Below are 15741 nucleotides of genomic sequence, written 5' to 3'. Positions count from 1 at the left end.
CAGTGGCTATGTTAACACTCAAAAAAGTAGATTTCAAAGCAAAAGACAATACCAGGGATAAAGAAAGCCATTTAATAATGAAAAAAGGTCAACTTTCAATAGGACAAAATAATCCTAAATGTTTATGAAACTAAAAAGCAAAACACTTGAAGCAAAAACTGATAGAACTTCACAGAGAAATACATTAATTCACAATATGATCAGTGATTTCAATTCCTGTTCCCTTATAAATGATAGAGTGATAGGCAGAAAATGAGTAAGGATACAGAAGATCTAAAAATTTACCTTTGATAATAGTGTCAAAATATGTATGCTCAGGAAAAAATTTGACAAAGAATGTGCAAGGCATACACACTGAAAACTAGAAATCAAACAAGAGAGAAATTAAAGATGTTTAATAAATTGAGAGATGTACCATATTCATGGCTTGAAAGACTCAAATTTCTAAAATATGACTTTTCCCCAATAGATCTATAGGTTCAACACAATTTCAATTAAAATTCCAGCAACCGTCTGTTGCAGAAATTTACAAGACGATTCTAAAATTCATATGGGAAAGAATGCAGAATAGCTAAGCAATTTTTAAAAGAAGAGCAAACTTGGACTCATACCCAGAATATAATGAATTCTCATTACTCAAGTAAACATGCTACCCAATTAAAGATGGGCAAAATATTTGAAGTGGCAGCTAACCTAAGAAAATATAAGGGTGACAAATAAGCATATTAAAAATGTTCAATATCATAAGTAATTAGGGAAATGCAATTAAAACCACAATGAGATACCACTACACACATATTAGAATGACTAACCATACTAAGTGCTAGTATAGATGTGAAGGAACTGGAACTTTCATACATTTATGGTGCGAATGTAAAATAGTACAATGAAATTATGAAATAGTTTGGTAGTTTCTTAAAAAGTTGAATATACACCTTCTATATGATCTTGCCATTCTACTCCTAGTTATTTACCCAAAGTAAGTGAAAGCATCTGGGCATACAAAGACATGCATTACATGAACATCCATGCAACTTTCTTTGAAATACCTAAAAATTAGAAACAACTCAAAGGATCAACTGGTGAAAGAATTCATAAATTAAGGTATATTGATACAACTGCATACTACTCAGTGATAAAACATGGACTAGTGATATGCAGAAACATGAATGAAACTCAAGATGGTTATGTCAAGTATAAGCCAGATTTAAATATAGCACATACTATAAGATTGTATTTATATAAAAATCTAGGAAATTCAAACTAATCCATAGTGATAGAAAGTACATCAGTGTATGTCAGGGGACCCAGACAGGTGAAAGCACAGCAGGAAGGGGAAAGTAGTTGATTATAAAGGTACCTGAAAAAACTATTAGGGGTGATAGATATGTTCTCTATGTTGACTGCAGGGATGATTTCACTGATATGTACATAAAACACCCTTATCAAAGTAGACATTTTTAATACATGCTGTTCATTGTATGTAAATTATACTCCAAGAAAGAAAAAGAAAAAAGGAAAAAGAGAAAAGAACAATGGAATGATTGATTAGTAACTCTTGAGTCCCGGGAAATATATTTACTGCTATATTATAAATGTGCAGCCATTACATTAAAGGAAGTTTATAATGTTAAATTTAGCTAGTCTTGTATGATCATATGTTCCATTCTATGAGAAAATATCTCTCTTTTCTATTTTGATTGTTTCTAATTTACCTAATGTTTACTTCATGTGTAGGGAATCTTCTGACCCCTTTTTCTCATCAAGTCCCAAGCACTATCTTATTTATTTAGATTTCAAAGGTTTAACTGCATTTTAATCCTACACATTGAGCTAGAAGTACAAAAAGCTTGCAAGAAAATATTTTGTTAAACCATTGTCTTTAGTAGATGTTAAAGTGATTAAAAAACATGTTTGGTAAAAGATTTTAAGAGAGGTCATCATGACCAGAGCATTACTGTATTCTCAATGATTATTCAGCATTTACCAGTACAATTAGCCATCAACTAGGAGAAAGCAGATTATTTCAGCTTGCTTCCTGACATTGGAATCATCTGACATTTGACATCTTGCCATTTAATTGTTAAGAAAATTTTCAGCTGGAAAGTTCCTTTAGCATTTTACTGAACATCTGGGACCTAAAGTTAAATCTAATAACTTATTTTCTGAGTGTGCTGCTTTCTGTTCAAACTGATCCTATCTCTCCCAGAGAAGTGTTTCAATTTATTCTACTTTTTTCTTTCAAATATATACCAAGTAAACATAATTTTATTTTTCAACATGTGTGGGAGTAATGTCAGGAAAATTCTTGGGAATAATGGACTTGTAATTGACTCTGAAGGCGAGAGCGTTAGTCTATGAAAAATAAGAACATTAAAATTGACATTCTTTAGACTCAAAATTTTATTATAATAACTTTTATTTATGTATTTATATTTTATTTTTTTAACATTTTTATTGGAGTATAATTGCTTTAAATTGTTGTTAGTTGCTGCTGTATAACAAGGTAAATCAGCTATACGTATACATATATCCCCATATCCCCTCCTTCTTGTGTCTCCCTCCCACCCTCCCTTCTCCCACCCCCCTAGGTGGTCACAAAGCACTGAGCTGATCTCCCGGTGCTATGCGGCTGCTTCCCACTAGCTATCTATTTGACATTTGGTAGATATGTATTTGGTATTTGACATTTGTATATATGTCAATGCCAAACTCCCACTTCGACCCAGCTTACACTTCCCCCTCCCTGTGTCCTCAACTCCATTCTCTATGTCTGTCTTTATTCCTGTCCTGTCCCTAGGTTCTTCAGAACCATTTTTTTTTCTTCTTTAGATTCCATATATATATGTTAGCATATGGTATATCTTTTTCTCTTTCTGACTTACTTCACTTTGTATGACAGACTCTCGGTCCATCCACCTCACTACAAATAACTCAATTTCGTTTCTTTTAGTGGCTGAGTAATATTCCATTGTATATATGTGCCACATCTTCTTTATCCATTCATCTGTCAGTGGACACATAGGTTGCTTCCATGTCCAGGCTACTGTAAATAGTGCTGCAATGAACATTCTGGTACATGACTCTTTTTGAATTATGGTTTTCTCAGGGTATATGCCCAGTAGTGGGATTGCTGGGTCATATGGTAGTTCTATTTTTAGCTTTTTAAGGAACCTCCATACTGTCCTCCATAGTGGCTGTATCAATTTACATTCCCATCAACAGTGCAAGAGTGTTCCCTTTTCTCCACACCCTCTCCAGCATTTACTGTTTGTAGATTTTTTGATGATGGCCATTCTGACTGGTGTGAGGAGATACCTCATTGTAGTTTTGATTTGCATTTCTCTAGTGCTTAGAGATGTTGAGCATCCTTTCATGTATTTGTTGGCAATCTGTATATCTTCTTTGGAGAAATGTCTGTTTAGGTCTTCTGCACATTTTTGGATTGGGTTGTTTGTGTTTTTGATAGTGAGCTGCATGAACTGCTTGTTATTTTGGAGAAGAATCCTTTGTCAGTTGATTCGTTTGCAAATATTTTCTCCTATTCTGAGGGTTGTCTTTCCGTCTTCTTTATGGTTTCCTTTGCTGTGCGAAAGCTATTTAACCTTCATTAGGTCCCATTTGTTTATTTTTGTTTTTATTTCCATTTCTCTAGGAGGTGGGTCAAAAAGGATCTTGCTGTGATTTCTGTCACAGAGTGTCCTGCCTATATTTCCCTCTAAGTGCTTTATAGTATCTGGCCTTACATTTAGTTCTTTAATCCATTTGAGCTTATTTTTGTGTGTGGTGTTAAGGAATGTTCTAATTTCATTCTTTTACATGTAGCTGTCCAGTTTTCCCAGCACCACTTATTGAAGAGGCTGTCTTTTCTCCATTGCATATTCTTGCCTCCTTTATCAAAGATAAGGTGACCATATGTGCGTGGGTTTATCTCTGGGCTTTCTATCCTGTTCCATTGATCTATATTTCTGTTTTTGTGCCAGTACCATACTGTCTTGATCACTGTAGCTTTGTAGTATAGTCTGAAGTCAGAAAGGCTGATTCCTCTAGCTCCGTGTTTGTTTCTCAAGATTGCTTTGGCTATTCAGGGTCTTTTGTGTTTCCATACAAATTGTGAAATTTTTTGTTCTAGTTCTGTGAAAAATGCCATTGGTAGTTTGATAGGGATTGCATTGAACCTGTAGAGTGCTTTGGCTGTACTGTCATTTTCACAATGACTTTTCCAATCCAAGAACATGGTATATCTCTCCATCTGTTTGTATCCTCTTAATTTCTTTCAGCAGTGTCTTACAGTTTTCTGCATAAGTCTTTTGTCTACTCAGGTAGGTTTATCCTAGATATTTTATTCTTTTTGTTGCAGTGGTAAATGAGGGTGTTTCCTTAATTTCTCTTTCAGATTGTTCATCATTAGTGTATAGGAATGCAAGATATTTCTGTGCATTAACTTTGTATCCTGCTACTTTATCAAAATCATTGATTATCTCCAGTAGTTTTCTGGTAGCATCTTTAGGATTCGCTATGCAGAGTATCGTGTCATCTGCAAACAGTGACAGTTTTATTTCTTCTTTTCTTATTTGGATTCCTTTTATTCCTTTTTCTTCTCTGATTGCTGTGGTTAAAACTTCCAAAACTATGTATGTACCATTTTCTTAATTGTTTTGGGTTTGTTATTGTAGGTCTTTTCCTTCTCTTGTGTTTCCTGCCTAGAGAAGTTCCTTTAGCATTTGTTGTAAAGCTGGTTTGATGTTGCTGAGTCTCTTAACTTTTGCTTGTCTGTAAAGGTTTTACTTTCTCCGTCAAATCTGAATGAGATCCTTGCTGGGTAGAGTAATCTTGGTTGTAGGTTTTTCCTTTTCATCACTTTAAATATGTCCTGCCACTCCCTTCTGGCTTGCAGAATTTCTGCTGAAAGATCAGCTGTTAACCTTATGGGGATTCCCTTGAATGTTATTTGTTGTTTTTCCCTTGCTGCTTGTAATATTTTTTATTTGTATTTAATATTTGATTGTTTAATATGTGTCTTGGCATGTTTCTCCTTGGATTTATCCTGTATGGGACTCTCTGCGCTTCCTGGACTTGACTATTTCCTTTCTCATATTAGGGAAGTTTTCAACTATAATCTCTTCAAGTATTTTCTCAGTCCCTTTCTTTTTCTCTTCTTTTTCTGGGACCCCTATAATTTGAATGTTGGTGCATTTCATGTTGTCCCAGAGGTCTCTGAGACTGTCCTCGATTCTTTTCATTCTTTTTCCTTTATTCTGCTCTGTGGTAGTTATTTCCACTATTTCATCTTCCAGGTCAATTACCTGTTCTCTTGCCTCAGTTATTCTGCTATTGATTCCTTCTAGAGAATTTTTAATTTCATTTATTGTGTTGTTCATCATTGTTTGTTTGCTCTTTAGTTCTTCTAGTTCCTTGTTAAACGTTTCTTGTATTTTCTCCTTTCTATTTCCAAGATTTTGGATCATCTTTACTATCGTTACTCTGAATTCTTTTTCAAGTATACTGACTATTTCCTCTTCATTTGTTTGGTCTGGTGGGCTTTTACCTTACTCATTCATCTGTTGTGTATTTCTCTGTCATCCATCTCATTTTGCTTAACTTACTGCATTTAGGGTCTCCTTTTCACAGGCTGCATGTTCATAATTCCCGTTGTTTTTGGTGTCTGCCCCCAGTGGGTACGGTTGGTTCAGTGGGTTGTGTGGGCTTTCTGGTGGCAGGTCTGGTGCCTGTTTTCCGGTGAATGAGGCTGGATCTTGCCTTTCTGGTGGGCAGGACCGCATCTGGTGGTGTGTTTTGGGGTGTCTGTGAACTTAGTATGATTTTAGGTAGCCTCTCTGCTAATGGGTGAGTTGTGTTCCTCTCTTGCTAGTTGTTTGGCATGGGGTGTCCATCATGAAGCTTGCTGGTCATTGAGTGGAGCTAGGTCTTAACACGGAGATGGAGATTTCTGGGAGAGCTCTCACCAATTGATATTACATGGGGCTGGGAGGTCTCTGGTGGTCCAATGTCCTGAACTCGGCTCTCCCATCTCAGAGGCTCAGGCCTGACACCCGGCCAGAGCACCAAGACCCTTTCAGTCACATGGCAGTGAATGTGGCAGTCTCCATTATGAAGTCAGATTATGAGGGTCTGCAATAGTTGTTCAGCTAGAACAGGCTGACTTGGGAGCAATTTGTCTACGAGGCTGTCTTCAGCATCTGGTGGCTAAAAGAGTAGGTCTCGCATGTGCTGCCAGAATCTTAAACGTTTATATAGAGGTCTTCACTGGGTTCAGTCACAGATTTGGTACAGATGGTCTCAAAAACACCTTACTGTCTCAAGGTTCTGTGATTGAAACAGCTCCTAAGCCTGAGGGTCTACCAGCTGCAGAAGATGAGGCTGCCCTGGGCGGCCTGCAAGCTGATTCTTGCCATGAACCCTGCTGTTGCCGTTGTGGAATCTGGCTTCCCCTGCTGCTCTGCAGTGAGTTTTCAGTGAAGCTTTCTCTCTGTGCTGATGAGATTCATGCTACCTGAGTTGCCCAAAGCCAGAGTGCTTAAATGTTGGGGCTGCATTACAAACCCAGCAAATCTGGCCCCAAGGTCTGTGTTACGTCACCAAACGAGGGTGGGGAGGCCACGCACCGAAATGCCTCACCCTCACGAGCCACCTCCTCAAACTTGCACCGCCACAGGAAGAGTCGCCCGTGCCGGCGCTCCTGCGCAACCACACAAACCCCTCTCAGCCTTAGAGGCTCATGTTTTCAGTCTAAAATAACTTTTATTGTCACTAAATGGAGTGGGTGTTTGAGGAGTTTAAATATTATTGTGGACATGCAATTCTTTAACAGGAAAAGATCCTAAGGTTAAGTCTACACATCTGATGAAAATCATCCATTTTTTAATATTAATGATAGCTACCATTAAAAGCCTACTATGTTCAAGTCAACTAGCCTAAACTCTTTATGGATCTCATATTACTTAATCCTTGCAAAAATCTTGCTTAGAAACTCATTTTATAATAAGAATAGGGTGGAAACTAACAGAACTTCTTCCTCAAGATTTTTCATAGGCTCACAAAGTATTAAGTAGTTGTGAAATTAGTGATTTTCATATAAAATATTTCAATAATAATTTTAAGTTATAGGTGAGGTGAACAATTGAGGTAAGTTTTCCAAAGAAAATATGTGTAGATATTTAATTATTACTGTGGTTAAGAATTCAAACAGGGCATAGTAAAGACAGCTTTTCTTTGTTGCTGTCTGGAACCTCAGTTGGAGGACATGAATGCTGGGGGCACGAATCATATGAAAGCTCATTAAGTCACAGGTATGGCAGTTGATACTGGCAGTTAGCTGAGACCTTAGTTGGAGCTCTTAGCCAGAACATCTACGTATAGTCCCTCCAGGTGGGCTGGCTCTTTCCTCTTAGCATGGAATCTAGGTTCCAGAGAGAGACAGAGCTAGAGATGAGAGAGACAGAGACAGAGACAGAGAGAGAAAGAAGGGGACAGAGAGAGACAGAGAAACCAAGATACTAAACTGTATCCTTTATGACTTAGCCTCAAGTTCCCATAGCATCACTTCTGTAAGTCTCTTCCTTGGCCTCTATGGCAGAGACTGCTAGTTCCTCTCTAAGTTCATGTTCTCCTATTTTTTCCTGGGCATTCTAACCTCCCTCCAGTAAGATGTGTACCCTGTGACTGAAGTATAGCTAATGGACTATGAGTAAAAGATATGTACACCTTTTGAAGACTTAGCCATTAAAAGACTTATGACCACTATAACTTGTACAACCTGGAATATATTAAACCTTCAGGGTGACTTTGAAATTACATGAGAATGATGGCTGACTCTCCAACAGCCTTGGACCCTCAATAACTGCATTGAGGAGGACAACCCCACTATGAAGCTCAACCAGTATTGTTATGAGAAGAAGAAACGAACTTCTGTTCTGTCTGATCCACTGTACATTTTTTGATCTATTTTCTACGGAAGTTACTCTATCAAACATAGCCTGAAGAGTAACTGGTAATGAGTTGGGGCTAACTGAATTTTAGTGTGAATAAATACCTTTCATGCAACTGTCAACATTATACATAACAATTACAGTCCATGGACCTTCCTACTATAGTTACACATATAACAAAAGTGACACCTTTTGACAGTATTGCTTAAAATTGTTCTGAAAGTTCTAACAAATGCTATTAAAAAAATAAAATATATAGTTATTGAAGAGAAAAAAGGACAAAACATAAGTGTATAATAGGATTACTTAGAAAAATCAGTGGAAGGAACAAATAAAACTAAGAGTACAGTGAGACTGCTTTTAAAAATAATTATCAAAATTTGATAGTTATTCTACAAATATCGAAACATAGAACATATAAATTAAACATATTTTATTCACACTAAAAATAAAAAAAATATTTAAGAATAAACTTTAATAATACTAGATCTTTAAAATTTTGGAAAAATAGTATCCAGAGCATATTTTAGTATATATCAAAACAGTATAAAGCACATGTTAAAAGATAATTTTCAAAATCTTAAACTCCTCCTGAAACTTGTTTATTGTCTTGGTCACTTTGGTGTTCTCATTTTGACTGTTTCATCCCAAAGCCTGAGGGATTTGAAAGTATCATGCATGTTTTGTGCAGTAAAACAGTGATATGCCCCACAGGGAAACTTTTTCTCAGGCTTGGCTGTCATGTTGTTTTTCTTGGAGTATCCAGGAGTAAAAGGTCAAAGAACCACACCAGGATAAGAACTCCAGTTCCTCTTTGAAGACTCACTGGGCCCTTCACAGCAGATGTAGCCTACAAGCCAGCCATGTGGCTGACAGGGTCTTGGTGCTCCGGCCTGGTGTACCAGAGGAGGGATAGCCGAGTTCAACACATTGGACCACCAGAGACCTCCCAGCCCCAAGTAATATCAGTCGGCGAGAGCTCTCCCACAGATCTCCATCTCAATGCTAAGACCCAGCTCCACCCAATGGCAAGCAAGCTGCAGTGCTGGACAGCCAATGCCAACAAACTAGCAAGACAGGAACACAACCACACCCATTAGCAGAGAGGCTGCCTATAATCATACTAAGTTCACAGACACCCTGAAACACACCACCAGATGCGGTTCTGCCCACCAGAGAGAGACAGAGAGAGAGACAAGATCCAGCCACACCCACCAGAGCATAGGCACCAGAGCCCTCCACTAGGAAGCCTACAAAACCCACTGAACCAACCTCACCCACTGGGGGCAGACACCAAAATCAACAGGAACCCACAGCCTGCGAAAAGGAGACCACAAACACAGTAAGTTAAACAAAATGAGAAGACAGAGAAATATGAAGCAGATGAAGGAGCAAGGTAAAAACCCACCAAACCAAAAAATGAAGAAGAAATAGGCGGTCTACCTGAAAAAGAATTCAGAGTAATGATAGTAAAGGGGATCCTAAATCTTGGAAATAGAATGGAGAAAATACAAGAAACGTTTAACAAGGACCTACAAGAACTAAAGAGCAAACAATAAATAATGAACAACACAATAAATGAAATTAAAAATTCTCTAGAAGGAATCAATAGCAGAATAACTGAGGCAGAAAAATGGATAATTGACCTGGAAGATAAAACAGTGGAAATAACTACTGTAGAGCAGAATAAAGAAAAAAGAATGAAAAGAATTGAGGACAGTTTCAGAGACCTCTGGGACAACATTTAATGCAACAACATTCGAATTATAGGGGTCCCAAAAGAAGAAGACTAAAAGAAAGGGACTGAGAAAATATTTGAGGAGATTATAGTTGAAAACTTCCCTAACATGGGGAAGGAAATAGTCAATCAAGTCCAGGAAGTGCAGAGAGTCCCATGCAGGATAAATCCAAGGAGAAACACACCAAGACACATATTAATCAAACTATCAAAAATTAAATACAAATAAAAAATATTAAAAGCAGGAAGGGGGGCTTCCCTGGTGGCACAGTGGTTGAGAATCTGCCTGCCAATGCAGGGGACACAGGTTCGAGCCCTGGTCTGGGAAGATCCCACATGCCACGGAGCAACTGGGCCCGTGAGCCACAATTACTGAGCCTGCGCGTCTGGAGCCTGTGCTCCGCAACAAGAGAAGCCGCGATAGTGAGAGGCCCGCGCACTGCGATGAAGAGTGGCCCCCACTTGCCGCAACTAGAGAAAGCTCTCGCACAGAAACCAAGTCCCAACACAGCCATAAATAATAAATAAATTAAAAAAAAAAAAAGCTGCAAGGGAAAAGCAACAAAAACATTCAAGGGAATCCCCATAAAGTTAACAGCTGATCTTTCAGCAGAAACTCTGCAAGCCAAAAGGGAGTGACAGGACATATTTAAAGTGATGAAAGGGAAAAACCTACAACCAAGATTACTCTACCCAGCAAGGATCTCATTCAGATTTGATGGAGAAATTACAACTTTTACAGACAAGCAAAAGTTAAGAGAATTCAGCACCACCAAACCAGCTTTACAACAAATGTTAAAGGAACTTCTCTAGGCAGGAAACACAAGAGAAGGAAATGACCTACAATTGCAAACCCAAACAATTAAGAAAATGGTAATAAGAATATACATATCGAAAATTACCTTAAATGTAAATGGATTGAATGTTCCAACCAAAACACAGACTGGCTGAATGGATACAAAAAAAATAGCTGTATATACGCTGTCTACAAGAAACCCTCTTCAGACATAGGGACACATACAGACTGAAAGTGAGGGGATGGAAAAAGTTCTTCCATGCAAATGGAAATCAAAAGAAAGCTGGAGTAGCAATTCTCATATCAGACAAAATAGACGTTAAAATAAAGACTATTAGAAGAGACATAGAAGGACACAACAGAATGATCAAGGGATCAATCCAAGAAAAAGATATAACAATTGTAAATACTTATGCACCCAACACAGGAGCACCTCAATACATAAGGCAAATGCTAACAGCCATAAAACGGAAATCAACAGTAACACAATCATAGTAGGGGACTTTAACACTTTCACCAAAGGACAGATCATCCAAAATGAAAATAAATAAGGAAACACAAGCTTCAAATGATACATTAAACAAGACGGACTTAATTGATATTTATAGGACATTCCATCCAAAAACAGCAGAATACACTTTCTTCTTAAGTGCTTATGGAACATTCTCTAGGATAGGTCGTATCTTGGGTAACAAATCAAGCCTTGGTAAATTTAAGAAAATTGAAATTGTGTCAAGTATCTTTTCCAACCACAATGCTATGAGACTAGATATCAATTACAGGAAAAAAACTGTAAAAAATACAAACACATGGAGGCTAAACAATACGCTACTAAATAACGAAGAGATCACTGAAGAAATCAAAGAGGAAATAAAAAAAAACCTAGAAACAAATGACAAAGAAAACACGATGACCCAAAACCTATGGGATGCATCAAAAGCAGTTCTAAGAAGGAAGATTATAGCAATACAATCTTACCTTAAGAAACAAAAAACATCTCAAATAAACAACTTAACCTTACATCTAAAGCAATTAGAGAAAGAAGAATGAAAAAAAAAAAAAGTTAGAGGAAGGAAAGAAATCATAATGATCAGATCAGAATAAATGAAAAAGAAATGACGTAAACAACAGCAAAGATCAATAAAAGTAAAAGCTGGTTCTTTGAGAAGATAAACAAAATTGATAAACCATTAGCCAGACTCATCATGAAAAAAGGGGAGAGGACTCAAATCAACAGAATTAGAAATGAAAAAGAAGTAACAAATGACACTGCATAAATACAATGGATCATGAGAGATTACTACAAACAACTTTATGCCAATAAAATGGACAACCTGGAAGAAATGGACAAATTCTTAGAAAAGCACAACCTTCCAAGACTGAACCAGGAAGAAATAGAAAATATAAACAGACCAATCACAAGCACCGAAATTGAAACTGTAATTAAAAATCTTCCAACAAACAAAAGCCCAGGACCAGATGGATTCACAGGTGAATACTATCAAACATTTGGAGAATATCTAACACCTATCCTTCTCAAACTCTTCCAAAATATAGCACAGGGAGGAACACTCCCAAACTCATTCTACAGGGCCACCATCACCCTGATACCAAAACGAGACAAAGATATTACAGAAAAGGAAAACTACAGGCCAATATTACTGGTGAACATCTATGCAAAAATCTTCACCAAAATACTAGCAAACAGAATACAGTAGCACATTAAAAGGATCATCCATCCGGATCAAGTGGGCTTTATCCCAGGAATGCAAGGATTCTTCAATATATGCAAAACAATCAACGTGATACACCATATTAACAAACTGAAGGATAAAAACCATATGATAATCTCAATAGATGCAGAAAAAGCTTTTCACAAAATTCAACACGGATTTATGATAAAAACTCTCCAGAAAGTAGGCACAGAGGGAACCTACCTCAACATAATAAAGTCCATATAGACAAAGCCACAGCCAACATCAGTCTCGGTGAAAAACTGAAACCACTTCCTCTAAAATCTGAAAAAAGACAAGGTCGCCCACTCTCAGCACTATTATTCAACATAGTTGTGGAAATTTTAGCCACAGCAATCAGAGAAGGAAAAGAAATAAAAGGAATCCAAACTGGAAAAGAAGAAGTAAAACTGTCACTGTTTTCAGGTGACATGATGCTATACATAGAGAATCCTAAAGAGGCTACAGAAAACTACTGGAGCTAATCAAAGAATATGGTAGAGTAGCAGGATACAAAATTAATGCACAGAAATCTCTTGCATTCCTATACACTAATGATGAAAAATCTGAAAGAGAAATCAAGGAAACACTCCAATTTACCATTGCAACAAAACGAATAAAAAACTTGGAATAAACTTACCTAAGGAGACAAAAGACCTGTATGCAGAAAACTATAAGACACTGGTGAAAGAAATTAAAGATGATACAAACAGATGGAGAGATATACCATGCTCTTGGACTGGAGAAATCAACATTGTGAAAATGATTATACCACTCAAAGCAATCTACAGATTCAATGCAATCCCCATCAAACTACCAATGGAATTTTTCACAGAACTAGAACAAAAAATTTCACAATTTGTATGGAAACATTAAAGACCCCGAATACCCAAAGTAGGCTTGAGAAAGAAACACAGAGCTGAAAGAATCAGGCTCCCTGACTTCAGACTATACTACAAAGCTACGGTAAATGAAGGTAGTGTGGTAGTGGCACAAAAACAGAAATATAGATCAATGGAACAAGATAGAAAGCGCAGAGATAAACCCATGCACATATGGTCACCTTATTTTTTATAAAGGAGGCAAGAATATGCAATGGAGAAAAGACAGCCTCTTCAATAAGTGGTGCTGGGAAAACTGGACAGCTATATGTAAAAAGAATGAAATCAGAACACTCCCTATCACCATACACAAAAATAAACTCAAATGGATTAAAGACCTAAATGTAAGTCCAGACACTAGAAAACTCTTAGAGGTAAACATAGGCAGAACACTCTATGACAGAAATCACAGCAAGATCCTTTTTGACCCACCTCCTAGAGAAATGGAAATAAAAACAAAAATAAACAAATGGGACCTAATGAAACTTAAAACCTTCTGCACAGCAAAGGAAACCATAAACAAGATGAAAAGACAACCCTCAGAAGGGGAGAAAATATTTTCAAACAAAGCAACTGACAAAGGATTAATCTCCAAAATATACAAGCAGCTCATGCAGCTGAATATCAAAAAAACAAACAACCCAATCCAAAAATGGGCAGAAGACCGAAATAGACATTTCTCCAAAGAAGATATACAGATTGCCAACAAACACATGAAAGGATGCTCAACATCACTAACCATTAGAGAAATGCAAATCAAAACTACAATGAGGTATCACGTCACACCAGTCAGAATGGCCATCATCAAAAATCTACAAACAATAAATGCTGGAGAGGGTGTGGAGAAAAGGGAACCCTCTTGCACTGTTGGTGGGAATGTAAATTGATACAGCCACTATGGAGAACAGTATGGAGGTTCCTTAAAAAACTAAAAATAGAACTACCATATGACCCAGCAATCCCACTACTGGGCATATACCTTGGGAAAACTATAGTTCAAAATGAGTCATGTACCACAATGTTCACTGCAGCTCTATTTACAATAGCCAGGACATGAAAGCAACCTAAGTGTCCATCGACAGAAGAATGGATAATGAAGATGTGGCACATATATACAATGGAATATTACTCAGCCATAAAAAGGAAAGAAATTGAGTTATTTGTGGTGAGGTGGATGGACCTAGAGTCTGTCATACAGAGTAAAGTAAGTCAGAAAGAGAAAAACAAATACCGTATGCTAACACATATATATGGAATCTAAAAAAAAAAAAAAGGTCATGAAGAACCTAGTGGCAAGACGGGAAAAAAGACTCAGACATAGAGAATGGACTTGAGGACACGGGGAGGGGGAAGGGTAAGCTGGAACGAAGTGAGAGAGTGGCACTGACATATATACACTACCATATGTCAAATAGCTAGCCAGTAGGAAGCAGCCGCATAGTATAGGGAGATCAGCTCGGTGCTTTGTGACCACCTAGAGGGGTGGGAGAGGGAGGGTGGGAGGGAGACGCAAGAGGGAGGGGATATGGGGATATATGTATACCTATAGCTGACTCACCTTGTTATACAGCAGCAACTAACACAACAATTTAAAGCAATTATACTCCAATAAAGATGTTAAAAAAAAAAACTTAAGAGCAGAAGAAATTGTAATAAAGTCAGAGATGCATTGTATTCCTATATGAGAGGACTAATGAGTATAATAATGCTTGTTTTCCATTAATTAATTTATAAAATAAATGCAACTGGTGTCACGTCAGTCTATAATTTTGGGTATCAAGCAGATTTAAAAAACAAAATGGAATAAAATAGAAGTAAGATATGGAACATATGATCTTACAATTTAGTACAGGAAAATATGAATGCAAAGTATTTATTTCTATAAGTTATGGAAAGAAAGCAATGAAGAAATTTATAAAGATAAAACTAGTTATTATTCTGCAATAAAACTCCTTAAAACCCAAGCAGCAGCAATTATATAGAGATATACGCAATAACAGAAGTTCTGGCATATGACATGGAAAGAATGATGTGTAAAGGGAGGTGTTGCTAAAAATAAAGCTGAGAGTTACTTTCTACAGAGACGTTAGGGAAAATATATCCATTTTATACTCAAAAGCAGTCAAGGTTTAGCTTTGTAAAGATGTTTAGGAATCTGTAGGTCTGTCCTGTGAGAGTTTTGTAGCAATAAGGAATGTCATGGCTGTTAAGAAAACAGGAAGAAGTGCAATGTCAATTCATTTAATTTAACTGATATTAAAATCTTAATTTATCAAAAAATCTCTGTTAAAGTAGATTTAATTTTTCCAAAATGTTAAACATGACTAAATTTGTAAACCTATATTCAAAAGCCTAAACTTTACATTTAAAGAATCCTCACTTTCCTCAGGATGGTAAACTGCAGCCCTGTTAGGTGAAGGAGTAAGTCAAGGTCCTATTACCAGGTGGAACAAGGGGAGAGGGAAAAAAATTCTGCTAAACGAGCTGTAGCTCTATCCATGCTAAGAGGTAAAAGAAAAACTGCTCTTTGATTCCTGGAAAGATATGTTATTAACCCAATTAAGTTTATTTCTTTAAGCTGTATCTTAGCTGGACCAAAATTGTGTCATTTTTCTTTCCAGTGGTTAGTTGGTATAGTTCAGGG

General features: G+C 37.0%; 1 protein-coding gene across 2 annotated transcripts in view; it reads left to right on the top strand.

Annotated features, from left to right (window-relative positions):
- LOC309661997 (uncharacterized protein) overlaps positions 1-15741 on the top strand; it is a 515569-nt gene that overhangs the window by 490363 nt on the left and 9465 nt on the right. The gene's annotated exons all lie outside the window — the stretch shown is intronic.

This window comes from Balaenoptera physalus (assembly GCF_965194825.1).
Source record: "Balaenoptera physalus genome assembly, chromosome: 5".
NCBI classification, from domain to species: domain Eukaryota; kingdom Metazoa; phylum Chordata; class Mammalia; order Artiodactyla; family Balaenopteridae; genus Balaenoptera; species Balaenoptera physalus.
This window is presented reverse-complemented; position numbering and strand designations above follow the sequence as displayed.